At 45.3% G+C, this 27,257-nt stretch overlaps 2 long non-coding RNA genes across 3 annotated transcripts; one reads left to right on the top strand and one right to left on the bottom strand.

The window, feature by feature from the left end:
• Positions 1 to 388: 388 nt before the first annotated feature.
• Positions 389 to 13,614, bottom strand: LOC121138029. Its single transcript, XR_005875258.1, has 3 exons — positions 13,470 to 13,614; positions 12,908 to 12,967; positions 389 to 3,485 (listed from the first exon to the last, which is right to left on the bottom strand). It is a non-coding gene; the product is annotated as an uncharacterized LOC121138029 (long non-coding RNA).
• LOC121138028 lies at positions 13,393 to 26,699 on the top strand. Of its 2 annotated transcripts, XR_005875256.1 has the most exons (5): positions 13,393 to 13,554; positions 18,019 to 18,212; positions 19,732 to 19,868; positions 21,079 to 21,167; positions 26,057 to 26,699. It is a non-coding gene; the product is annotated as an uncharacterized LOC121138028 (long non-coding RNA). The 2 variants fall into 2 exon arrangements; XR_005875257.1 differs by lacking the exon at positions 18,019 to 18,212 and having other exon boundaries at positions 13,394 to 13,554.
• Positions 26,700 to 27,257: the final 558 nt, after the last annotated feature.

The raw sequence follows: 27,257 nt of genomic DNA, 5'->3' as shown, positions 1-27,257 counted from the left end.
GACCACTGCTCTTCTAGACGACTTGGATTTAGTTCTCAGCACTGACATGGCAGTCCTCGGGAATCCAACTTGCTCTGATTGTGGGTCTATGGCCATACAGAGATTCAGCAGTCTGACTCGTTATGGTTTTAGTAAATTAGAGGCTTTTATTTAAAAAGACTGGCAGGATGGACACCGAGAAAGTAAGGTAAGGTCCTGGCTATTGTTAGTCCAAGGTTTATAAAGGTAAAAGCCACAAAACTATGATTATTTATATTTCAGCGTGGGCAAGGTTTGATTTTGTAACAGATAATCTCAGATATGTAGCCAGAGTCTCATCCATTCAAGCAAGTGTTTCATAAAAAGGTGGAACTTGGAGTTAGACTCTTTAATGTTATGACCCTAATAACCTTGTAAGAATAGCTGAGACTGTGAAATATTTTGCAATGACTAGCAGTTTTGAAGAACAGCCCAATTACACCAGGCAGTTGTCCATCTCAGGCTAGTTGACAGGGTAAGTTCAAGGAATAACCTCCTCATGGCTTTTACAAGCTAAAAGCATCTTTTTGTTTACAAGCCTGGCACACTAAATTATCCTCTAAACAAAATGTTCATCATCACAATCTTCTTAGCAGGCTGTTCAGATCTCCTTGCAGACAGATACTAATATGCATAAAATATATAAATTAAAAAAGAAATTGAAGGACAAACGAATAAAGCTAGAAGAGACAGGCATGGTGGCACACACCTTTATTGCCAGCACTGGGGAGGCAAAGAGTTTGAGGCCAGTCTGGTCCACATAGTGAATTCCAGGAGCTATGTAGAGAGACCCTATCTCAAACGAACATAACCAAAAGAAACAAACATACAACAAGCTAGAAGAGCAAACACATAACTTTAGTTTTTGTTTGGAGCCATAGTTTCCAGGGAGGCTGATGAGAGGGTTAGAACAACATCTCTGTGTGCTCCTGCTTCAACCTCTGAACTGCTGGTTAGAGGAATAAGCCCAACCCCCCCTGCTGGGTGTTTGTAGCCATGGGGATCAGACCAAAGACCTCTTGCATGCTAGGTCAGTCTCTGTGAACTGAGCTAACTCCTCTGCCACTGCTCTAAATTCATTAAACACTCACTGACCAGATATGAAGTAAATGTTCAATGATGTTTTATGAGAAATGCTTATTTTGACTCATGGGCATTTTTCAAGGCATACTCAGGTTCCAGATTTGTGATACAGTTGTACATAATTTGAATTTAAGTTCTGAAACTTTAGCCTTCCATAAGTAGGTTGTATTATACTTATAACTTTAGATCTTTTTATCTCAAATTCTTAATAATTTTAAAATAGAAAAAACAAAGTTTCTATGACCTGTCTGAGCATATATACAATACAGTTACTTCTGTCAGCACAGGAACATTGCCCACAAGCAATGGGAAGATGTCCATGTTCTTTTAGACAAGCTCCTCCACAGGCAGGATGTGTCTGCTCACATACTTCCCTCACGTTAGAATTCAGCCATTGGAAATGACTCTGTCCTATTGGAGGAGGAGACACCAGCAGACAGGCAGCTCTTTCAGAAGGAATGAGACGATGCAAAGGATCTCCACCTTCCTCTTTGGTTCCCTGGATTGTTATGGATGTTCTTTCTGCCAGGTTGATCACACAGCCGTGTCAGCCCCAAATGAACACACGGGCACTCTATCAATTATGAAACTGTTGACCATTAACTTGGGCTTCTTATTGGCTATCTCTGTCTTAATTATTAACCCATAACTACTAATCGATATTTCTACATGGTCTTATCTTACTGGAGAATGCCTCACTTGTGTCCTCTCTTCCCGGGATCACAAGATGACTTCTCTCTGCCTCCACTTCCCATAATCTTCCGCATCTCCTAGACCCGCTTATCTTGCTGCCCTATAGACTACAGTATTTTATTCATCAAACAATAAAAGAAACATATGTACAGAAGACATCCCGATCACTGGATCCCGGTGATCTGCCTCCCTTGATGATTCAAAAGATGAAAAGTTCTCTGTTCCCCATTCATTCCTCTGCATCCCTGCAGCTGTGTTTCTGCAACAGCCCTGGGACTCAGCCTAAAAGTAACAGGATCCTGGGGTGTACCTCTCTGTGCCTCTTTGAAGTGCCAACACATTTCTAACTCGTTAGACCCAGAGTTGATGATAATTTTCCTAAGAGGGGAATATGAGCAGAATAGGGGCCTATTCCCTATACGATACTTAAGGATTTTAAACAAACCATCTCCTCTTACAGACCTGCATCTCCATGTTTGATGGGATTGTTGAGAGGGATAGCTGAAACAGAGCAACTCTCCCCCATGACTGGGGCAAGCTGGCCAGGGCTTGTTTGATCCTGCTGAATTCCTTCATTTCACGGCTTGGTGGCATAAGAGACTATTTCTGAGTCTGATCTTAGATAGATGTTATTAGAAACTTCAGCCTTTGACAATGCTAACAGAGAATACCAACGGGCGCAGTTCAGATAGCTAAATGTCTTTGAGAAGATTACACAGGAGCCTGCAATGGCAGTAAGTACCCAAGTCTGCTTCCTCTGAGAGGCGACATTCTTTGTGTTCTTGGGTTTCCTTGCCTTATGCCTGTGGTCTGCCTTTGTTAGTTGTAAAGGCACAGATACCACCACTGAGTTCCTTAAATCTCTGGTTCAAATGCTCTTTGAGTATGGATAATATTAAAAAAACATATTGTCATGTGTTGTTTCAGCTCTGAGATGGGATTTGGCCTGCCTACTTCAGACCCAAAATTTTTGTCTCAGTTTTTCTATGCTCCATCACTCTGTCTAACTTATGAGAAGAATTAATACTTTAAAACATGGCTACTGTGTTAGGAGAATTAAAAGCAAAAATGAGGGAACTGCAAAAAAAACACAAGCTGCTAAAACATCATACCAACGGCTTACTAAATGGATTTGGAGTGAGTAGAGGCTATATACTGTGGCAGTTTGAATGTAATTGACCCCCATAAGCACATAGTGAGTGGCACTATCAGTAGGTGTGGCACTGTTGGAGAAGGTATGGCCTTGTTGGAGTTAGTGTGTCACTGTGGGGTGGGCTTTGATGTCTCACATATGCTCCAGCCACAGCCAGTGTCTCAGTTCATGTCGTGACGCCTGCCAATCAAGATGCAGGACACTCAGTCACTTCCTGCTGCCTGCCAATCAAGATGCAGGATGCTCAGCCCTGGCTACATGTCTTTCTGTTCAGCACCATGCCCCACCCTGATGATAATGGACTAAATTTCTGAAACTATAAGTCCCCCCCAATAAATGTCTTTGTTTATGAGAGTTACTATGGTCATGGTGTCTCTTCACAGCAATAGTAACCCTAACTAAGACATAGACCAACACATCTCTGCCAATGGATGTGATCAGCAGAGTGCTGACACCTTCTCCAGACTGTGGACAGATTCTGATGCATTTCAGGGTCAGGTTATGCAGGTTCGTTTTCTCATGCTGTTTGTGACTTTTCCTGGGAAGACACAAAATAAACAGCCGGTCACTTCTCAAAGTATTCCACGCAATAGAAGCAGAAGGGTCTTTGCCAAACTCTTTCTACGAGGCTCCAATAACCTTGATCCCCAAGCCACACAAAGACACAACTAAGAAAGAGAACTTCAGACCAATATCCCTCATGAACATTGATGCAAAAATACTCAATAAAATACTGGCAAATCGGATCCAAAAACAATTCAAAACAATCATTCACCCCTTCATGATGAAGTCCTGGAGAGATCTGGGATAACAGGAACATACCTAAACATAATAAAAGCTATATACAGCAAATCAACAGCTAGCATCAAACTAAATAGACAGAAACTCAACACAATTCCACTAAAATCAGGAACAAGACAAGGCTGTCCACTCTCTCCATAGGTTTTCAATATTGTAATTGAAGTTCTAGCTAGAGCCATTTGACAACAAAAGGAGAGCAAGGGCATGGGATACAAATTGGAAAGAAAAAGGTCAAACTTTCACTATTTGCAGATGATATGATAGTTTACCCAAAGAACTCTACCAGGGAACTCTTACAGCTAATTAACACCTTCAGCAAAGTGGCAGGCTACAAGATCAACTCAAGGATATTTGTAGCCCTACTATATACAGGTGATAAAAGGGCTGAAAAAGAAGTCAGAGAAACATCACCCTTTACAATTGCCACAAACAACATAAAATACCTTGGGTAACGCTAACCAAACAAGTGAAAGACCTATATATCAAGAACTTTGAGTCTTTAAAGAAAGAAATTTATGAAGGCCTCAGAATATCGAAAGATCTCCCATGCTCTTGGATAGGCAGCGCCAATGTAGTAAAAATGGCAATACTGCCAAAAGCAATCTACAGATTCAATCCAATCCCCATTAAAATACCAGCACAATTCTTCACAGAACTTGAAAGAACAATAATCAATTTTGTATGGAAAAAAAACAGACCCAGGATAGTCAAAACAACCTTACTCAACAAAGCAACATCTGGAGGCATCACCATCCCTGACCTCAAGCTGTATGATAGAGCTGTAGTCCTGAAAACAGTTTGGTATTGGCACAAAAATAGACACGTAGACCAATGGAATCAAATTGAACCCCATGATATTAACCCATACATGTATGAACATCTGATCTTCGAAAAAGAAACTAAAAATATACAATGGAAAAAAAGCATCATTAACAAATGGTGCTGGCATAACTGGACGATGGCATGTAGAAGAATACGGATAGATCCATGTCTACCTCCATGTACAAAACTTAAGTCCAAATGGATCAAAGACCTCAACATAAATCCAGCCACACTGAACCTCTTAGAAGAGAAAGTGGGTGGTACCCTTGAACGAATTGGTACAGGAGACAGCATCCTGAACATAACACCAGTAGCACAGACAGTGAGGTCAACAATTAATAAATGGGACCTCATGAAACTGAGAAGCTTCTGTAAGGGAAGGTCAAAGTCAGCAAGACAAAAAGGCAGCCCACACAATGGGAAAAGCTATTCACTAATCCCACATCTGACAGAGGGCTGATCTCCAAAATTTACGAAGAACTCAAGAGGAAGTCATCAAAATACCAAGGATACAATTAAAAAGTGGGCTACAGAACTAAATAGAGAATTTTCAATAGAGGAGTCTAAAATGGCTGAGAGGCACTTGAGAAAGTGCTCAACATCCTTAGCCATCCAGGAAATGCAAATCAAAACAACTCTGAGGTACCATCTTACTCCAGTCAGAATGGCTAAAATCAAAAACACCAATGACAATTTATGCTGGAGAGGTTGTAGTGAAAGGGAAAGACTCCTCCACTGCTGATGGGAGTGCCAACTTATACAGCCACCTTGGAAATCAGTATGGAGATTCCTCAGAAAAATGGGAATAAACCTATCACAAGACCAGGCAACTCCACACTTAGGCATATATCCAAAAGATGCCCATTCATACAACAAGGATGTCTGATCCACTATGTTCATAGCAGTATTATTTGTAATAGCCAGAACTTGGAAGCAACCTAGATGCCCCTCAACTGAAGAGTGGATAGAGAAAATGTGGTACATTTACACAATGGAGTACTATTCAGCAGAAAATACTGTTTATAAGTTATTTGGCTGATTGCTCAGGCCCTTAGTGGCTACCTCTCTCTTAATTATTAACCCATTTGTATTAAACTATGTATTGCCACAAGGCCGTGGCTTACTGTAAAGCTCTGGCATGTTACTCCTTTGGCATCTTTCCCTCTTACGACTGTTCCCTGCCTTCACTCTTCTCAGAATTCTCCTCATCTGGTAGCCCTGCCTATCTTCCTGCCTGGCTACTTGTAAGGAGAGGTCTACATACCCGTAACGCTGACCACATCCATTTGGGTTTGTTCACAGGCACATAGAACATACAGGGGATAAAAATATCTAGGAGGATGAGGCTCTCTCTCTTTGTGGTCAGGGTTTGGCCTGGAGAACAGTGTGCACACCTTTGGTGATGTGGGAGGTCCTGTGATTATGTCAATAAAGCACTGTTGAGCCAATAGGAAACCAAGACAGGAGGGACTAGGAGTCCAGAAGGACTCTGGGTAGGAGAAACACAGAGAGTCCAGATGTAACGCCATGGGGTAGGAAGCCCGGAAACTTCTCTGGTAAGAGACATACTTGAATTAACAATTATGGGGTAATTACTTAAGTCAGAGTTAGCCAGTAAGAGACAAGCAAGGCCAACAACTTCATAATTAATATAGCCTCCTGTGTGTTTATTTGGGACTGATGCGGCTCTAGAACCAGGCTGGCGGGAAGACTTCTCTCAAGGAAAAGGCTTCTCTTTACACTTTGGTTCTCGGCTTTCTTGACTTCTCACGTAAGTGATTGCTTCCTCAACAAAATATCATAGGACACCCCTATTTTGTGTAATTTATTATTTCCACATTATCCGGTATCAGCAAGTAAATTTACCAAGCCTCCAGATCCGCTGCCTCCCTCCCTGGCCGGGTGCCAGCCTACATGTGTGGCCTACAACCCTGTGCATCTGAGTAACCCCAGAGGCCCTCCTAAGTCCCGTTCTCCTGCTCGGTGCGGTTTTCTTCGGCCGAACTGGATTCCATCTCTTTTCTCTAATGCTAGTGATTAGATTCATAATCCACATGATATCCTAGAAGAGAGGGCTTAATCATAGGGCAGGGAAGCTTTACAAACTATTGGTAAATTAAAGACAAAAATTCAAAGTCTTCAGGTCAATGGGGAAATGTCTAACAAAGTAAATACCTTGGAACTCAAACATAACAACTTACAAGGCAGAATTGATTCCATGCCCACTGCCCTTATGGCCAAAATGGAATCAATTCAGCAGGATATTATCATGCTGGCAGAAACAACTTGTTCCATGTCTGATGACTCAACTAATAAAATTTGAAAGCTGGAAAACGAGATTGTTAAACTTACTGAAACAATTCATTCCATGTCTGAGGATAATGACCTGTTATCAGATAGAACACTGTTTCTAGAAGGTAACTTACATGCCATTTAGATAATATTTAAGGATGAGAATATTAAATGCTTGGAATCACGTATAAATGATAAATCCAAGAAATGGACAGACTCTATGAAGTCCTTAGAAAATTTTTTGACCCAGGAAATTCAATCACTCTGAAAACTGGTGGTTGCTGGACTGCAGGTCTTAGATGACTTACAATCTGATACACCAGAATCAGATGCACAAGCAACAGGTCATCATAGAGGTTTACCTACACATCTCAGACACCAGGAAGATAAGGTTGTTATGCCATCTCCTAGGCCTTCCCAGTATCTATGACTGAAAAACCAGCAACAAGGAGGCATCCTAATGGTTCCGTTGCTTATCAGTGGGAACCAATACAGATGAAAGACCTTAAGGGGATCGAATAAACCATTGTTTGTTATGGGAGTCACTCTCCTTATGTCAGGGAATTACTGAAGTCTGGGGCGAGTGTGAATAGGGTGACCCCAAAGGATTGGAGTCAATTGATCTAAGCTGTATGATACTAGAAAATTCATCTCAAATACAATGAAGAGCTTTATGGAGGGAGGTAGCAAAGTCCCTCAAGCTTCAAGGCCTAATGAAAGGCTATGAAGCTCCCCAAGATAAAATTATGGCTGAGGGTGCTTATGGTGACCTACAGGCTCAGGCTGAATATGACAAACACATCTCGTCTTTATGCCATACAGCAGCTCTGAATACTTTGAATAAGGTACATGAACTAGGAAAGAGGATAGAACCTTATACCAGGTGGTACAAGGACTGAGAGAAAGGTTCACTGAATTCTGACAAAGATTGTCCAGAGCAATAGAATTACAGGTAACTGATTCAGATTCTAGGTGAATCCTTATAGAATCTCTAGCTTAGGAGAATGCAAATCCATAATGCAAACAGGTACTTTGGCCATTAAAAATCAGATCAGCATCATTGGGTGAATGGGTCTTGTATACAGTTAATATTGAATATAAAGATCAAGATATAGAAGATTCGGTGGGAGAGGCAATTTCTAAAGGTTTGAAGAGGCACCAAGAAGCCAAATACCTTCACAATGAGGAGATAGGAACTTGTTTTTCAGACTGGTCTTGAACTCAGAGATCCACCTGTCTCGGCCTCCCACCTGGACACTTTATTTTTATTAAAGGGAAATTTGTATATAAAGGTCAAGAGGGCTGGGTATAATTAAAGAGGTTTAGCTCTCTGAGTACTCCCTTACTTTTGGTTCTTGCTTACAAAAATGTCGCCCCATTCAAGGTCATCATTATCCCTTAAGCCGTTGCGAAAGTGAAAGCATTCTGCCTCCCAGGATTTATAAGACCCTAAGTGGGAGAGGAGGTTGAAAAGCTGTAAAATTTCAAGCAGAGAATTTAAAACTGAAACAAAAAAAATGTTACTTAGCAAAATAAAAAGAAACAAAAAAAGTATGAGAGAAAGAATCATATATATGTACACACAAACACACACACACAGGCACACACAATTTGTTTTTCTGAGAGAGAGTTTTTCTGTGTAGAGAATTAAATGTAAAAATGAAGGAACTTTGAACAGCAGTTTTACAAAACCTGAGCTGCTGTTAAGATTTACTGCTATAAGCTTTTGGTTGTGAACATCTCCTGGTATGTGTTCGCCAATATTATAAGTGATTCTCACTTGGTCCCACAACAGTTGGATGACCTTTTGGGAGATTAAAAGCAGTGGAGCTGGCCACATTGGTTCCCCCGGCTCCTTTCCTTTCAGGGGGCACTGGCAGCTATCACATATTACCTGTACTTTCAATGATTCGTGAACTCCACCTATCGTCTTCCGTATCAACAGAAGCTTTACACTGCTCTTAATGAGTTTATAGGAAAGGGGTGAGAAGTAGACCGAAAATAATAAGATTTTCACGCTTGTTTGCTCTCCTGGGAGGAGTGGGTCTGCCTGCCTTGGCCAAGATTGTCCCAACGCTTCAGCAATGTAGCTTAGAACATTCAAGGGCATTAAACAAACAGCTCTCATTTTGCCAAGAGACCTGAGCACATCGGTGATTGTAATGAGAAATACTATCTGTGTTTTTTTTATTGTTTCTCAGTTCCTGCTTTGAACTCTAAGCTACCCAGAACAAAAGCGCCACAGAGTGTCAGTAAGAACTCTCTAGAGAAACTTAGCTTGAGTTCCCAGGTTCAATTTAATCTTGAATCATGGGCACTAGGCACTGGCAGGACTCAGCAGAGGAGGAGAATATGAACACTAGAATAGATTTGACTACACTCTAAGTACCAAAAACAGTGGTTTAAGGATAAAGGGCCAGCTAAAGAAACACACCGTGAGTAGAGCCAAAGAAACATACTTTGGCCCTGCAACCAGAACCAAAGAAATGCACCCTGACCCTGAAACCAGTGCCAAAGAAACACACTTTGTCCCTGAAATCAAAGCCAGTGAAAAAAATACACCCTGGCCCTAAAATCAGAGCCAAAATGCTAAAAAGGACCAGTGAAAGAAACACACTTTGAGCCGGGTGGTGGTGGCACACGCCTTTAAATCCCAGCACTCGGGAGGCAGAGGCAGGTGGATCTCTGTGAGTTCAAGGCCCAGCTATTCCAACAGCCTCCAAAACAATACAGAGAAACCCTGTCTCCTAAAAACCAAAATAAAAAAAAAAAAGAAACACACTTTGACCCTGAAACCAGAGTCATATCTGACCCCAAACCTGTGCAGAAAATTTACCAATCCCTGAGCAGGAGATCTACCCAGTCTGAGCTCAGGGACTGAAATCTGACCAGTCCCCAACATGGAAAAACTCCACCCCCTAAGAGTCCCTATATAAACCCTGCGTCTGTTCAGCTTGTGACTGTTCTTGGTGCCCAGGTGCCCTCTGTCACCCTGGTAGAAGGCAGTCACTCTCCTGGATTCTTCCCTCCCAGTAAATCTCTTTCATGAGGTTTGGGTGAGACCTTCTTTTGTCGGAGCAGAGAGACAACCCTGGGCAGAGGGGATCCGAGTGGAGCAAGGCTGTCACACTTTTTGTTGGGGAAACCTTCCCCTGGCTGAACTAAAGTTGTTACACTTGCTCTCCAACAGACTGGAGCCGAACTATAACAATTTTTCTAGGGAAACCCTCTCCTGCTGGAGCAGACCTGATGGTAACAGCTATTTCCAGAAGACTACCATAAAATATTAGCAGTTTAAAAAAGGCTTTATTTGCTTGATTAAAAAAAATCCCTTCAATAAAAAATAAACTCCAACACTACTTTTTTTTTTTTTTTGGTTTTTCGAGACAGGGTTTCTCTGTATTGCTTTGGAGGCTGTCCTAGAACTCGCTCTATAGACCAGGCTGGCCTTGAACTCAGAGATCCGCCTGCCTCTGCCTCCCAAGTACTGGGATTAAAGGCGTGTGCCACCAACGCCCAGCACTCCAATACTTCTTAAATTACTATAAAGAACTAGGCACTGCACTGGTCTCATAGCAACTACTCAGTTTTACTACATCTAATGTCAACAGAATCATGCCTGGAACCTTGTTTCATGGCCAAGGCTAGAAATGAGACAGGAATCCGCAGAGGAAGAAGTTTTGAGAACCACCACAGGAGCACTGGCTTCTGTCTCTTGAGGTTTTGTACTTGACATGGGACACCACAGCATTACAAACCTTGCTGCAGTATCAACTTAGAAATGTTCCAAACAGAGGAGCCAAGGCTTCCCTGCTGAGTACGTAATAGAAATGAAGGCAACCCTCCACTTCCTGGACATTGCCATTTCTGTCTCCGCACCGACCCTGAACTCCCATGGCCGCTGTCTCTCTCAGTTTGTTACTCAATCTGCTATGAGTTTCACTGCTTTACGGGTATTAGCTGATGATGGTAGTCCCAGTAGCCTCGAGATGTATCTCTGCTGGGCAGACGGGAACCAGGAGGATGGGAACCAGGAGGCAGCAGGACTAAAATGTCACTAGAGACTCCAATGCTTCAGGGTCATCTAAAGCACTCACCCTGTGGCTCTTTCTTCAAGACAGAGAGCACTGGCCGCCTCTGGACAGTAACACCCTCACATTTTAGTTAAGACATCTGAAGGTCAGTAAGTCCACCGGGATCAAATGTTTATTTTTGGAAATGCTGTTGGCTCTGCCATTATTAGGTAATTAAGAACTGTGAAATTTAATTTTCAAGATGTTGCGATGCTTAATGTCTGAAAAACTGTTTATAGTAACAAACAGGAAACATTATAATCAAGTTTAGGAAGAAACAAAAATGAGCCGGCCCGTTGTTGGCGCATGCTTTTAATCCCAGCACTCGGGAGGCAGAGGCAGGCGGATCTCTGTGAGTTCGAGGCCAGCCTGATCTGCAGAGCGAGATCCAGGCCAGACTCCAAAGCAATACAGAGAAACCCTGTCTCGAAAAACCAAAAAAAAAAAAAAAAGAAAAAAAAAAGAAAGAAAAAGAAAAAAAATGAGTTTTAATCCTCATTCTTTCATTCTTTTCCTGTGTGTGTGTATGTGTGTGTGTGTGTATGCTAAAAAGGTATCGATGATGCACTGTATGTATACAAGGGTGGTTCCCCAACAGCACATGCACTAGTGACATGGTAGCCCTCTTAGTATGTACAGACAAGACTCCTGCATGTTCACAGTTTCAAGACTCACATAGCCCTATGTTTATTGCAAACCATCTCAGCCCTAAAGGGGTACATGAGCACAATGAATGACTAAGACTAAGAAGTCAATGTCACCTACTGCTAGTACTGTAACCTTTGGATTTTTCCTACCAGCACGCCCAGGATGTACTGGTGATAAGCAAAAATCAAATTCAAACCTCAGAACAAGACCCCTGAATTCACGTGCTTGTAAAAACTAAAGGCCATTCCAAAAATGATGCTTTCTTCTGAAACTGATGGTTAACCCAAAATCCCACACAGTGCAAACACAATAAGCAGTAATCTGTAAATAGGGGCCGGGGAAGACAGTTCAGTCAGGAGAGCAGGGAGAGCTGAGTTCAACCTCAGAACCCACATACAAATACATGGCATAGTGATGGGCACTTAATGCTAGCTCTAGGGAGGTGGCCACAGGGGATCCTATCCATTGGCCAGGCAGCCAGCCTAGCCTAATCAATTATTTCCAGGCCAGTGAGTGAGAGAAAACAAAGTGATCAGGGCCTGAAGGATGACACTCAAGGTTGACATCTGCACATGTGCCTACACACACACACACACACACACACACACACACACACACACACGCATAGACAGGAAAACCAATTTGAAAACTAAATACATCTAGCCTCACAATTTACATTAGAAAGAATGCTACTAACACAACTCATTCGACACACGTGGAGGGCAATAATTTCAAAGTTTGAGAAATACAAATCCTTGAGGTTGGGAATTCAGTTTACTGATGAAAGTATTTGTCTAGTGTGCTCAAGGCTCCGGGATCGATCCCCAGCACACGCACACACGCACGCGCGCGCACGCACGCACGCACAATTATAATTTAAATCCTTAGCGTTAAACCTTTCAGACTTTTAGATAACCGTTTGCTACTCTTGTACTAAGTTCAGGCTATTTTTCAGGTGACTAGAAATGTGTCCCTGACAGCAGGCAGTTCTCCCTGTCCCTCATGTTTTGGGTTTTTGTTTTTGTTTTTCCCCCTGCAGTATGGAAGGTTGAGCTGCTGGGAGTTATGTGTTTGGCATCTCAGGCGTTTGTTAACTCTTGGAACATCGGGTCAGGAGGACACAAAACTCTGTCAACTCCTCCCTAGGCCCTCACAAAGGGTCTATGGGGCGAAGACTAATACTCAGTGTCCGCTTTCCACACAGGGGAACCAGAGGCCCGCGAGGGAGGCTGGGTGGCCTGCCCACGAGGCGGGAGAACACGGGAGGCCGGGGTGGAGCAAGGGCAGCAGCAGCAGCACCTCCGGGAAGGGGATGATACAGTACCGGTGGGTAGCAGGGGCCGCAGCGGGGTAAAGGCACGCTCCATGGCGGGCTATGGGGTTTCTGCGCGGGAAGAAAAAAAAAGAGGCTCCGAGTTAAGAAAACAAACAACAAAAAACTTCCCCCAAACCTCATTTCTGCAAAAGGAGTTGAGAGCGAGAGGCTCAGCTTGCACTTTGAACGCCCCGGGGCACTGCGGGGGGGAAAAAGTCCCGGGGAGGAGGCAGCAGGCCCCGAGAGAGCTTTCCCGAGCCCGCTCCGCCGCGCGCGGGCTTCCATTCGGGCACTGGCGGCGAGGGGCGGCTTCCCTGTCTCCCTCCGTCCCTGTCTCCGTCCCTGCCTCCCTCCGTCCCTGTCTCCGTCCCTGTCTCCCTCCGTCCCTGTCTCCGTCCCTGCCTCCGTCCCTGTCTCCGTCCCTGTCTCCGTCCCTGCCTCCGTCCCTGTCTCCGTCCCTGCCTCCGTCCCTGTCTCCGTCCCTGTCTCCGTCCCTGTCTCGGTCCCTGCCTCCGTCCCTGCCTCCGTCCCTGCCTCCGTCTCTCTCTCCCCAGCCCGCTCGCCCTCGCACCTTACACAACGGCGAGTGGAGCCACGAGCGACGGATTGGCCGCTTGGAACTCGGCGCTAGGCTGCGGGGCCTTAGGCGCGCACAGGTCGGTCGGGTCGCGGGAGGAAGGGAAGAAGGAGGGGGAGGGGAAGGAGGCGGGGCCGCTCCTTCCGAGAGGGGCGGGGCGGCCGGGGCGGGGCGGCCGGGGCGGGGCGGCCGGGGCGGGGCGGCCGGGGCGGGGCGGCCGGGGCGGGGCGGCCGGGGCGGGGCGGGGCGGCCGGGGCGGGGCGGCCGGGCCGGGGCGGCCGGGGCGGGGCGGCCGGGGCGGGGCGGCCGGGGCGGGGCGGCCGGGGCGGGGCGGCCGGGGCGGGGCGGCCGGGGCGGGGCGGCCGGGGCGGGGCGGCCGGGGCGGGGCGGCCGGGGCGGGGCGGCCGGGGCGGGGCGGCCGGGGCGGGGCGGGGCGGCCGGGGCGGGGCTGTGGTCTGCGTTGAAGGTGCCTCGTGCTCCAGTGCTCGGTGCCCCACCCCTGGCGGGCTGGAGGAGATCCCTGTGCATCCTTCTCCCGCTGCCCTAACCCCTGTCCTCTGGGCCCACCTCCTTTTTCATTCCCCCTCTCCCCTGCGTCCTGCGCCTCGTGGAAGCAGGAATCCGACGGGAAACCCATTAGAATGAGTCGCCTGGTGGGAAGGCGGCTTCCTTCCCCCCAAAGTGAACCAAGCCAAAGGGACAGAGTGTCCCAGGTGGCCACTGCCACCACCTCACCCAGACCCGCTGGGAGGACACAGGACTTGTGCCGGCCCTCGCAGTCTCTCTCCACCCACCCCTGGCCCAGTCCTTACTCACAGAGACTGGATCCTTGGGCAGGGAGATCTCCACAAGCATCAACTGGCAGTGACAGGCCTCAGTGTGACTTTACACCCCCTGCCCCCTACAGACATCAAAAGCACAAGCTTTAATTGCCCTTGAGATGGCTAAAAAGCAAACTGGAGATGGCCAAGGAGGTTGTGTTTACAGGTGAAGCAGGATTGATTGCCACAAGGCAAAACCCAGCAGTCAGAGGCAACCCAGGGAAACGATAACCCTGATGGGCTACCGATGATAACTCCTAGCCTTAAAGTCACTGCACTGCTGAAGATGACTTCATACATCTGATTCTCCTCTCTTCCTCCTAAGAACTACAATTTCAGTCATAACTATATCAGGGTTATATGGTTCTGGGTATCCAGCTAAGCAATTACTGTGCTATCTGATGTACTTCCCCAATCAGATAATAGATGTATCTTATTAACTCCAACATCACCTCTTTGTATTTGAAATATTCAAAATACACCCTCCCCCCAAGATCTGGCAACCATAATTCAATCCTTTCCTTTTTAAATATTAACATTTTAGCTTCTGGATAACAGTAAGAACATATGCCATCTGTATTTCTTTACCAACTTACTTCCCTTGATAGACATAATGTCCTCCAGTACCATTCATGTTTCTGTAAATGCCATTATTTCATTATGTTTATAACTGAAGAACATTTAGCTGGATCCGTGACATTTTTATTCATTCACCTATCACAATATCTTTGGGATTATGAATTCAGTAAACATGAGAGTTCATAGTGTTTCACAGAGCATTTTCCATTCTTTTTAGATATATGCCCAGTAATGGGACCACTGGGCCATATGGTGGTTTACTTTCAGTTTAAGGAACTACATTGTGTTTTCCACAGTCTGTGTGAACTTGAGAATTTACCTTTCTTTGCATCCTTGTCTCCACTTTATCCCCTTTCTACCCATCCCTGTCATTGTCCCTCTTCTCCGTCTCCCCTATCTCTATCATTTGATATCCTGTTGTGCTTTTGTTTCATCTCCCTGAAGATTTATGATGCTGGGCATTTTCCTTATGCTTTTTGGCAGTTCCATTTTTTTATTTGGGTTATGTGTTGGCATGGTTGTTTCAAAAACTGACTCGAGTCCCTTATACATTCTAAAACTTAGTCCATAATACAACAAATGATCTACCATCCTACCTCCAGTTCTGTGGCTGTCATTTTGTGATGTTGTAGTTGTCTTTTTTTTCTTTGTTGTATCAAAACATGCTTAGCTCAGTAAAGACTCAACACTCACTTTTGCCTTGGTTACTTATGCTTTCTGGGTAATTAAAAAAAACTGTTCAGACCAGTGTCCAAATATTTTCCTTATGTTGTCTTCGGGGGTTTTCATGTCTGACATTTAAGTCTTGATCCATTTTCCATTGACTTTTATGCACAGTACAAGATAGGTATCCAGTTTCTTTGCATATAGATTTCCAGTTTTCTCAGATCCTTTCATAAAAGGATAGTATTTTTCCAGGGTGTGATTTTACTGCTTTTATTGACATCAGCTGGTTTTAAAAACAGGCTTTACACTCTTGGGTTCTCTTTTCAACTGGTTTATGAGTCTGGTTTTAAGTGACTGGGGTTTTTTAGCTTTCTAGATCAGCCTGGCCTTGAACTCACAGAGATCTGCCTTCCAAGGGCTAGGATTACAGGCCTGCACCACCACTGGCTGTCTTTAGTTGTTTTGATTCATGTCACTTTCTAGTATGTTTTGAAAACAGATATTGTCATACCTACAGCTTTGTTCAGAATACTTTAGCTATTTGAGAACCTTTTGTGGTTCAAAAAATTTTCTTTCTGTGAAAAGTATTGATATTTTGGCACAGTCCATTAAATACCCAGATAAGATGGGGTAGTGTGTTGAATGCCATGGTAAAGGTTATGACCAATTGAAAGTAGGGTCCAGGTACCATAACAGTCAGAGACACTGAGGACAAAGTAATGTTGTTTGCCTGTCTGTTGTTTGAGGCATTTAGGGCATAGGTGTAGACTCTGAGATCCTCAGTTGACTAAGACACTCCATCCCCATGTCACGTGAGACACGAGAAGTAATTCATCTTTACATAAGGATGAGGTTTTATTCTGGTTTGGTCTAGCTACAGCCAGTCAGACCTACCAGACCTTACGTAGCCAGAGGTGACCAGGTCTATAAAGCTGGCGTCAGAAGCAGTAGACTTCTGGCAGATCTTATTTTCCATGCCTCCCTTGTAATAAGGGACTTGTGGAACTTCATCTGATGGGATAGTGCTCCATCAAAAGGAACTTGTGCTCCATCAGATTGAACTGCTTGTGCCTGGGGGCTTTCCTGCATTGTAGATGCACTGTAAATTCAATCCATTTTACTCAAGCATTCAATCTTTTATAACCAATTTTTATACAACCGATTTTGAATATTATTTTATATTAAATAGACTTTAAGCTTACTTTAAACTTACTTTCCTTTACTTGCTTAAGGCTTAATTTTTTCTCAGTATATGTTTTTATTTAAATTAGAAACATGCATACTTCACATGTCAATCCCAACTCCCTCCCCCACCCCTGCTCCCTTGTCCCTCCACCAGTCACCCCCCAGCCCCCAGCCCAATCCCCACATCATTCCCCAGGGAGGGTGAGGCCCTCCTTGGGGGATCTCCAGAGTCTGTCATTTCATCCAGGGCAGGACCTAGGCCCTTCCCCATGTGTCCAGGCTAAGAAAGCATCCCCCCCGCATGTGGAATGGGTTCCCAAAAATCATTTGTACGCCATGGTGAACATTGATCTACTACCCAAGGCCCCAGAGATTTCTGAGGCCTCCTCACTGACACCCATATTCATGGAGTCTGGATCAGTCCCCTGTTGGCCTCTCAGCCATCAGTCTGGGGTTCAAGAGCTCCCCCTTGTCCAGTCAGCTGTCTTTGTGGGTTTTACCAGCATGGTCCTGACCCCTTTGCTCATCACTCCTCTATCTTTGTCACTGGGTTCCAGGAGTTCAGTTCAGTGTCTAGCAGTGGGTATCTGTCTCTGCTTCCATCAGTCACTGGATAAATATTCTAGGATAGCATATAAGGCAATCATCAACCTTATCATCAGGGAGGAGCTATTAATGTAGTCTCTCTGCTATTGCTTGGTTTGGATTCAGGCTTAATTTTGACCACACATACAAAGTACTGTATGATGAAGTGATGGAAGACCACATAATAGAAAATAATAATTGGTTTCTCCTTCTAAGCTCATCTCTGTGAATGAATTACATCTATTCTTAGCATGACTGACCACTACCATGTATATCTTAAATATCTTTTTAACAGTTTATAATAAGTTAGTAGCTCTTTTACAGAATTAGGATTTATAATTTTATTCCTGTTAAACTTGAGCCTTAAAAGCTATAATTCTCGAATATTAAGATTCTTTAGTACCAAAATAAAGCTCAAAACCATACATATAGTCCAGGGAGAGATTTGGAACCTTATTTTCCTGACCCTGTCATGGCATACCTTTATAAAATGCCATTTTGTTTTTAATATGAGTCAGTTTTAAAAGCCTGATGTTGCCTCCTTAGCCTAGAAAAAGAGGAAATTCAATGATAGAAAGAAGGATACCACAGGATCACCCTTAAACTTTATGGCCCCAATGTAGCAAAGACACACTTTCTTTAATCTTAGTAAAGATAGTGGCTGAGTCACAGGACTACTAAGATAGACACATGGTTGTTATTTATAGGTTGGCAAAGAACAAGGATGGGTCAGGCTGGGAGAGAACTGAGAGGTCTGGATGACCTGGGATTCCCAGAATGAGGTGGCTGAGGCCTCTGTGACCTCACAATTGAACCCTGCCCTAGTAATGCCTGGGTCTTACCTGAGGACAAGCCAGAGTCCAGAAGGAGGGCTTGAACCACAGCAAGTGCATGTGACTGGGTAAGTTTGGGCTGTTTTCTGGGATGGACACTACCTGAAATTAATCATGTGAGTGACTTACTTAGTTTGAGGCACTTCTTTATTGAGATCTTAAATGGGGACACTAAAACATAGCAAGGTATTTGAAATGTCCCAGCCTGAGGAGAGCTCATCCTAAGAGCAGGAGTCAGAAGTCTCATAGCAGTTGGACTGGCCCATCAAGACCACATGGAGAGAAACCCCTTCTCACTCACAGAGAGAGAGAGGCCTTGGGATGAAGCCCCACCAGGACTCCAGCCTCTGAACCAGCTGATAAGGATGGAGGGTTGCTGTCTGTATGCCCACATTAGACAACCACACGTAGGTTGTTCAGGGAGTGTGGGCAAAGCATCCCTGGCACTGATATCTGTTCTTCCCTAATAATTCTGGTCCCTTGTGGTAACAATGTTTTCATTTATAATAAGACAGACACAGACAGCTGCCATGATTAGGGAACAGAATCCAATGTCACTGTCACAGGAAGCACCATGGCAGTACTCTCCCTTCTAATTCTGTGTTTATACATGGTTTTACTTGGATGTGTTTAGAGGAATGTTTATGCTCTGTGGAGGGAGAAATATACACAGGATTCCTGGGATGAGGTCATAACTTAATATCACCGTGCTACACTGGAAGGCAGGGATGATAAAGGATATGAGGCACAATGTGGTTCTTTAACAGGACCTGTGTTATAGCTGTAGAAAAAGCTGCAGTAAGTATCTGTAAGATGTGTGACAAAGAACTAGTATAACAAGGACTCAGGAAGACAACACCCACATCTCACTGGAGAATGAGGCCATGGGATGTCCACACCCAGCCTGTATCACATGAGAAGACTTCAGTCTCCAGGCTGGTGCAGAATAAACTCTGCTATTGTGCCCAAGCCAGGGACAACCATCAGCTAAGGCAGCCCACAGTGTCAGGACAGGTAGGGAGTGTTTCAAATTCATTACTGCAGGGGTGTGAAGGGACTTTGCTTCTAGACAGCACAATCGTTATCTTTTATAATTATGTGTTGGGCCCAGCATGGATGATGTCAGGGACACAATAAGAAACAGAACTACAGCCATCTCCCTAACCTATCCATATTTACATTTAAATTGTATGTAAAATTTAATGAAGAGAGGCCTCTGAAGAGAGTGTCAACTCAGTGCATAGTCTACAACTTAAGGCTTGGGCCTACAGAATGTTAAAGATAATTAATTGTACCACCCACCTGTTTGTGACATCCACACAGGGAGCACATGCTTCACAGGTAGGGGTGCTTCTCTTGGGCTTCTCTGGACATGAACCTCCCTGGAAATCATCTTTACATTTGGCTCATAGACCCTTCCCAGAATGGCCACAGACACTAATGCCATACTCGTTCCATCTTATTTTCAAACTTAACCTTTTACTTGTGAGACCGGTGTTCATATATTTGTGGTTGAATCTGGGTGTATGTCTGAGTGGATTTTGTCAAATTTTGTCAACTAACCTCCACCTGTATTTGTGAGAAAAGGTGACAGCTGCTGAGGCAGAGCCAGCACCTGCCTTGGAACTCCAGTTTGCAAATGACAATAGGAAGAAGCTCTGCTGTTATACAGATATCCAGAGTGATATTCTCATAAGTCATTGACTGTTTCAAGACAGGACCAGGTAAGGGAATTTCATGACATCCTGCTTTCTGGGCAATCCTCCTGCAAGCTATGTTTAATAGTGGTGATGGGAGAGGTTGTACCCAAACATTTTCCATTGGCTGGACACCCAAAATACTGCAGATGGCACACTTAAAATCTCTTGACAAGAGAAACTTATTAATAAACTGAGCAGCAGAAAGGAGACACCAAGAGGTGAACTGTGCACATTAGGGTAGAGTATGACCCTTCCCTACTGAACTTGTTGGTCCCAGGGGTAAAGTTCCCTGGAGGAGAAAGACTGGATGTGAGCTTGTTCCCAAGAATGATCTTAAGAGAAGCCTTCAGGGACTTCCCCTAAATACCAGCCCAAAGGACATCTGTGTGCATGGACAGCTTTTGAGTTTCACAGACACAGTGAGGCCTGGCCTCTGTGACCTCACATGAGGGTCACTGTCATAGTTCAGGGTGTGACCCAGTTCAGAGGGCAGCAGAGACCAGTATAGTGGACCAGGATTTAGCTCAGCAGAAGGTGGGCAGAGATGTATTTAGGGTAAGTGATTGCAGAAAATTCTATAGGTGAAGAAGTGATCTCAAACCAGTGTACTTGGCAGGGTGCTCTCTGGAAAGGGGTGACAAAGGCAGATTCGGTGTCTGAGGGGTTTTTGATTGACACAGCAGATATGACCATGAGATGGGTTACAAAAACAAGGATCAGAGAAATACCCTCACTAAACATGGCCATGTATGACATTCAGAGAGAGGATGCCATCCCCACATAGCAAAGAGATCTTGTGATGATCTGTAGAGACTTCTTTGCCTTAGCAAGGCATCCTATAGATGATGGGAGGACTAACTGCTGCTGTTTCATGTAACTGTGATATTCCATCAAGGGTTCAGACCACAGGAAGGAAATATACCACGGTGTCTTGGTGGGACTCTCTTATGTGTATCTCACAAAGTCAAAGGACCAGTCTTTCCACATGAGCTCATGGATATCCCCTCCACCATAGACCGTCAGGTGTGCAACAGGAAGGACTTACCCAACCAGCTTTCTCTCCTACATATTTCATCTTTATATACTGTATAATTATTTCATGTGAACTGTGGGCTACTTGTGTCTGTGTCTGTGCATGTTTCCCCGAGGACAGGTCAATAATGTTCTGAGAACATTTCAGATGCTAGTATCTTCCACTATCAAAATCTACCTGACTTTTCTTTTAATTTTTCAGAAATGCTGAAAATAGACCAAGATTTAGTCAAAGATTTGGGCAAGCATCGACTGGAAAGGATTGACTACATCCACCCTAATGATAAACAGGTACACTGACCCTGAAAAAGGCAGGACCCCATATCAGAAGATATGGGGAACCAAGGAATTCCCTTACCTAAAGAAGCCAAGGCCCATTAGAGAGGAAACATAGGTGTGGGACAATCAAAGGAGGGAGGCCAGGGCCAAACCAAGAAAATGAGTGTGCCCACACCAATCCTGACCCTGAAACAGCCAGGGCCCAAAGCAATAAGAGATGTGGGCCTGGGCTAACCCCTGACCCTAAAGAAGCCTGAGCACAATTATCCAGAGAATTATGCCTGGGCCAATCAAAGGAAAAGGCCTGGGCCAGACCAAGAAAATGAGTGTGCCCAGGCCAATCCTGACCCTGAAACAGCCCGGGCCCAAAGCAAGAAAAGATGTGGGCCTGGGCTAACCCCTGACCCTTAAGAAGCCTGAGCACAATTATCCAGAGAATTTGGCCTGGGCCAGTCAAAAGAAGAGGCCTGGGCCAGACCAAGCAAATGAGTGTGCCCAGGCCAATCCTGACCCTGAAATAGCCCGGGCCCAAAGCAAGAAGAGATGTGGGCCTGGGCTAATCCCTGACCCTAAAGGAGCCTGAGCACAATTATCCAGAGAATTTGGCCTGGGCCAGTCAAAAGAAGAGGCCTGGGCCAGACCAAGAAAATGAGTGTGCCCAGGCCAATCCTGACCCTGAAAAAGCCCGGGCCCAAAGCAAGAAGAGATGTGAGCCTGGGCTAACCCCTGACCCTTAAGAAGCCTGAGCACAATTATCCAGAGAATTTGGCCTGGGCCAGTCAAAAGAAGAGGCCTGGGCCAGACCAAGAAAATGAGTGTGCCCAGGCCAATCCTGACACTGAAAAAGCCCGGGCCCAAAGCAAGAAGACGTGGGCCTGGGCTAACCCCTGACCCTTAAGAAGCTTGAGCACAATTATCCAGAAAATTTGGCCTGGGCCAGTCAAAAGAAGAAGCCTGGGCCAGACCAAGAAAATGAGTGTGCCCAAGCCAATCCTGACCCAGAAAAAGACCGGGCCCAAAGCAAGAAGAGATGTGGGCCTGGGTAACCCCTGACCCTAAAGGAGCCTGAGCACAATTATCCAGAGAATTTGGCCTGGGCCAGTCAAAAGAAGAGGCCTGGGCCAGACCAAGAAAATGAGTGTGCAGAGGCCAATCCTGACCCTGAAATAGCCCGGGCCCAAAGCAAGAAAAGATGTGGGCCTGGGCTAACCCCTGACCCTAAAGGAGCCTGAGAACAATTATCCAGAGAATTTGGCCTGGGCCAGTCAAAAGAAGAGGCCTGGGCCAGACCAAGAAAATGAGTGTGCCCAGGCCAATCCTGACCCTGAAATAGCCCGGGCCCAAAGCAAGAAGAGATGTGGGCCTGGGCTAATCCCTGACCCTAAAGGAGCCTGAGCACAATTATCCAGAGAATTAGGCCTGGGCCAGTCAAAAGAAGAGGCCTGGGCCAGACCAAGAAAATGAGTGTGCCCAGGCCAATCCTGACCCTGAAAAAGCCCGGGCCCAAAGCAAGAAGAGATGTGGGCCTGGGCTTAACCCCTGACCCTTAAGAAGCCTGAGCACAATTATCCAGAGAATTTGGCCTGGGCCAGTCTAAAGAAGAGGCCTGGACCAGACCAAGAAAATGAGTGTGCCCAGGCCAATCCTGACCCTGAAAAAGCCCGGGCCCAAAGCAAGAAAAGATGTGGGCCTGGGCTTAACCCCTGACCCTTAAGAAGCCTGAGCACAATTATCCAGAGAATTTGGCCTGGGCCAGTCAAAAGAAGAGGCCTGGGCCAGACCAAGAAAATGAGTGTGCCCAGGCCAATCCTGACCCTGAAAAAGCCCGGGCCCAAAGCAAGAAAAGATGTGGGCCTGGGCTTAACCCCTGACCCTTAAGAAGCCTGAGCACAATTATCCAGAGAATTTGGCCTGGGCCAGTCTAAAGAAGAGGCCTAGACCAGACCAAGAAAATGAGTGTGCCCAGGCCAATCCTGACACTGAAAAAGCCCGGGCCCAAAGCAAGAAGACGTGGGCCTGGGCTAACCCCTGACCCTTAAGAAGCTTGAGCACAATTATCCAGAAAATTTGGCCTGGGCCAGTCAAAAGAAGAAGCCTGGGCCAGACCAAGAAAATGAGTGTGCCCAGGCCAATCCTGACCCTGAAATAGCCCGGGCCCAAAGCAAGAAGAGATGTGGGCCTGGGCTAACCCCTGACCCTAAAGGAGCCTGAGCACAATTATCCAGAGAATTTGGCCTGGGCCAGTCAAAAGAAGAGGCCTGGGCCAGACCAAGAAAATGAGTGTGTAGAGGCCAATCCTGACCCTGAAATAGCCCGGGCCCAAAGCAAGAAAAGATGTGGGCCTGGGCTAACCCCTGACCCTAAAGGAGCCTGAGAACAATTATCCAGAGAATTTGGCCTGGGCCAGTCAAAAGAAGAGGCCTGGGCCAGACCAAGCAAATGAGTGTGCCCAGGCCAATCCTGACCCTGAAAAAGCCCGGGCCCAAAGCAAGAAGAGATGTGGGCCTGGGCTAACCCCTGACCCTAAAGGAGCCTGAGCACAATTATCCAGAGAATTAGGCCTGGGCCAGTCAAAAGAAGAGGCCTGGGCCAGACCAAGCAAATGAGTGTGCCCAGGCCAATCCTGACCCTGAAAAAGCCCGGGCCCAAAGCAAGAAGAGATGTGGGCCTGGGCTAACCCCTGACCCTAAAGGAGCCTGAGCACAATTATCCAGAGAATTAGGCCTGGGCCAGTCAAAAGAAGAGGCCTGGGCCAGACCAAGAAAATGAGTGTGCCCAGGCCAATCCTGACCCTGAAATAGCCCGGGCCCAAAGCAAGAAGAGATGTGGGCCTGGGCTAACCCCTGACCCTTAAGAAGCCTGAGCACAATTATCCAGAGAATTTGGCCTGGGCCAGTCAAAAGAAGAGGCCTGGGCCAGACCAAGAAAATGAGTGTGCCCAGGCCAATCCTGACCCTGAAAAAGCCCGGGCCCAAAGCAAGAAGAGATGTGGGCCTGGGCTAACCCCTGACCCTAAAGGAGCCTGAGCACAATTATCTGGAGAATTTGTCCTTGGCCAATCAAGAGAAAGTGGTCTGGGCCAGACCAAGAAAATGAGTGTGCCCAGGACAATCCTGATCCTAACAATGACGAAATTTTGGCACAAAAACTAATGTAATATCAGCACAGATTAATCCCCTCCCAAAGAAGCCTGAACCCACTGCCAATCTAAAGTTAAACAACACCGTGGTTGTACTTTGTACCATGAGGTTCTCTGAAGAAGGCCTTAATTTCAGTTCTTATTTTACACCTAACCAAGACATCAGTGCACACTTGTCACGTATAGCCTTGGACTAACCCTCTATGCTTCCTATAATGATTGATATAAGTGACATTCTGAGTACCAGATGTGTGGCTCTCACACACACACTTCATTCAACCCAACATCTTCAACACGCTAAAAAGGATGACAACATTGCCATAAAGTGCCAAGGACTCACCTAAATAATCCAGTAACATGGATGCACCTTATCAAAAAGGGTGTTACAATGCACCCTGCACCTTATCTTGACTGACTTTTTTTAAAGAAAATTTCTCATACTCTAGCCATAGACTGCTCACCAAGAATCTTGGGCAAACCCAGAACTTGATCTGATTAACTGAAATCTGGATGCATTATCCCCTCCAAGAAGGGGAACTTGATAATGACTTGATTATTGATACAGGTTCAAGGCCATAAGCAGACCTGAAAGGAAACCCAGCACCTCCTTGAACCCTTAGTAGACTGGACTAATATTAAATGGTGTGTGGACCACACCCTCTAGTCAACCCAGGACAAGATCCCACCACAAAGGAGGGAGTCTTTAAAGGGACAATATATCACCTTAATGACCTAAGGAAAAGGACATATCTATGACGCCGACCTGGTCTGAGGTCAGGCATTATCTCACTTCAAATATTTTTGGACAAACCATAGCTTCATTTGTGACCCAGATCAAACCTCACCTTAATGACCAAAGGAAATGGACATACCCATGACGAAAACCTGGTCTGAGGCCAGGCATTTTCTCACGTCAATTTATTTTGTTGGACAAATAGCCTCATTTGTGACCCAATCCATGCTATTGCACTTAGAAATTTGGACTCAACCACAACCATTCTTGCACTGATGATTGACATCACATCATAGACCATGAACTGTCATCAATGCTAATCTAGATTCTTCTTTGTGGTACCACTGTAGTTTGTGAGATGTACCTGCTATTACAACACATCCAACAAACAATCTCACAGCAGATGGATTAAGACCTCATTGCTCTCTAGTAATCTGAGCCTCACATAAACATCAAATAACAATAACACAGCTTGGGATCAAGGGTGTGTGGGCCGCACCCAGCAAATCCTCTGTGCCCAGGTCTTCCTGTATGAGGACTTTCAGAGAGCAAGGATAAAAAGCTGACTTGAAGTCTGACCTAGGCCACACCTACTGCTCCAAGAAGGTTGAACACACATTAACACCATGAGTGAGGTGTCTGAAGAATGGCATACTCTGAGTACCTTCTACTACCTGGGTCTAGCTTAAATGTTAGGGTATGTGGGCCGTACCCTCTCTCCATAGGACCCAGTGATACACTCACAGCAAGGGAGCAAGGACTATGCAATGACCTTTAATGGAACAAGGAACCACTCTCCTTAATATCAAGAAGAATTAGATAGCACAGGGTCTTATTGTGATTCACCTGAAACCCGACCCCCACCATTCCATCCATCAAAAATCTTGGATTCCTAAACAAGGGTTCTGAAGCTGATGACTGAAGGACAATCAAAATCAGTGTGGGCTGGGGGCTAACTTAACACCAAGAAGCCTGAGTCAAGTTTAACTTTGACAGTTGTAGTCCTCATTCTCTCTTCATCACACCCAGGAGATTTGTTATCTTGGAGGACCCAGGAGCAGAAGCTATGGCTGTCAGGATATCTGGGCCACAGGAGAGAAACAATCTGGGCAGACACTGGCATGATGGGTGTGTGGGCCGCACCCAGGAGTCATTGTGTGCCCAACTGCTACCTGGTCTTCAAGAGATCCAGGACAAGATGGTCTCATGTGTGTTAACACCAACAATTCAGAGGAAACTGGAACCACCACAAGGACCAGCATAAGCTTCAAGACTCTGCTCCAAACCCTCATATTCTGAGTTACCTAGCAACTCTGTTGACCTTCAGCTAAACTTGGCCACTCCGTTGACGTTGACCTTCAATTTGATATGATTAAAAACATCAAGTAACTTAACAATGTGATGACCCTGGAGTACAGACACAATTTTAATGTGGATGTCTAGTAGAAAACACTGAAATCCACACTCTGGTGGAAACTAGACGTAGATTCTTATGTTTTCATAGTGTCACCAGAGCCTACCTAGAAGAAGCAAGACTTATACCCTGATTTCTATAGATCTCTACCTTTATCTTATGTACCTAACACAGTGTCATCTTACAATATTCTTTGTCAACTATTTCCTGCCCTACCATTATGTATATAGTCTTCAATAAATATAAGGTTTCATTGTGTCCTAGCGTTTCAATTGCTGTGAAGAGACACCATGACCATGGCAAATCTTATATGTGAAAACATTTATTGGGGTGACTTGCTTACAGGTTCAGAGGTTCAGACCATTACCATCATGGCAGGGAACATGGCAGCATGCAGGCAGACATGGTGCTGGAGGAGTTGCTGAGAGCCCTGTATCTTTCCTGCAACCGGAAGTCCACTGATTCTGGGTGGGATCCTGAGCATAGAAAACCTTAAAGTCCACCTCCACAGTGACACACTTCTTCCAACAAGGCCATACCCACTCCAGCAAAGCCACTCCTCCTAATAACACTCGCTATGAAATTTGGGGACTAATAGCATTTAAACTACCACAATCTTCCTCCATGGCTTATCCATAAACCTGTATTTTGACTGTTCCCTCTATTTTTGACTGATGTTTTTCAATCTTTGAATTGAACTTGAGAACAGGCTGTGATGTAGATAGATACCTAGCACATCTCTTTCTTCCCTGTTGTCTCCAAGTGTATGGCATGTATTTGTATGCTCAGACCTCAAGATGATCAGCCCACCTCTGA

The sequence above is a fragment of the Mesocricetus auratus genome, unplaced genomic scaffold (assembly GCF_017639785.1).
Source record: "Mesocricetus auratus isolate SY011 unplaced genomic scaffold, BCM_Maur_2.0 contig_10739_pilon_obj, whole genome shotgun sequence".
NCBI classification, from domain to species: domain Eukaryota; kingdom Metazoa; phylum Chordata; class Mammalia; order Rodentia; family Cricetidae; genus Mesocricetus; species Mesocricetus auratus.
The sequence above is the reverse complement of the archived record's forward strand: the minus strand, read 5'-3'. Positions and strand labels throughout refer to the sequence as shown.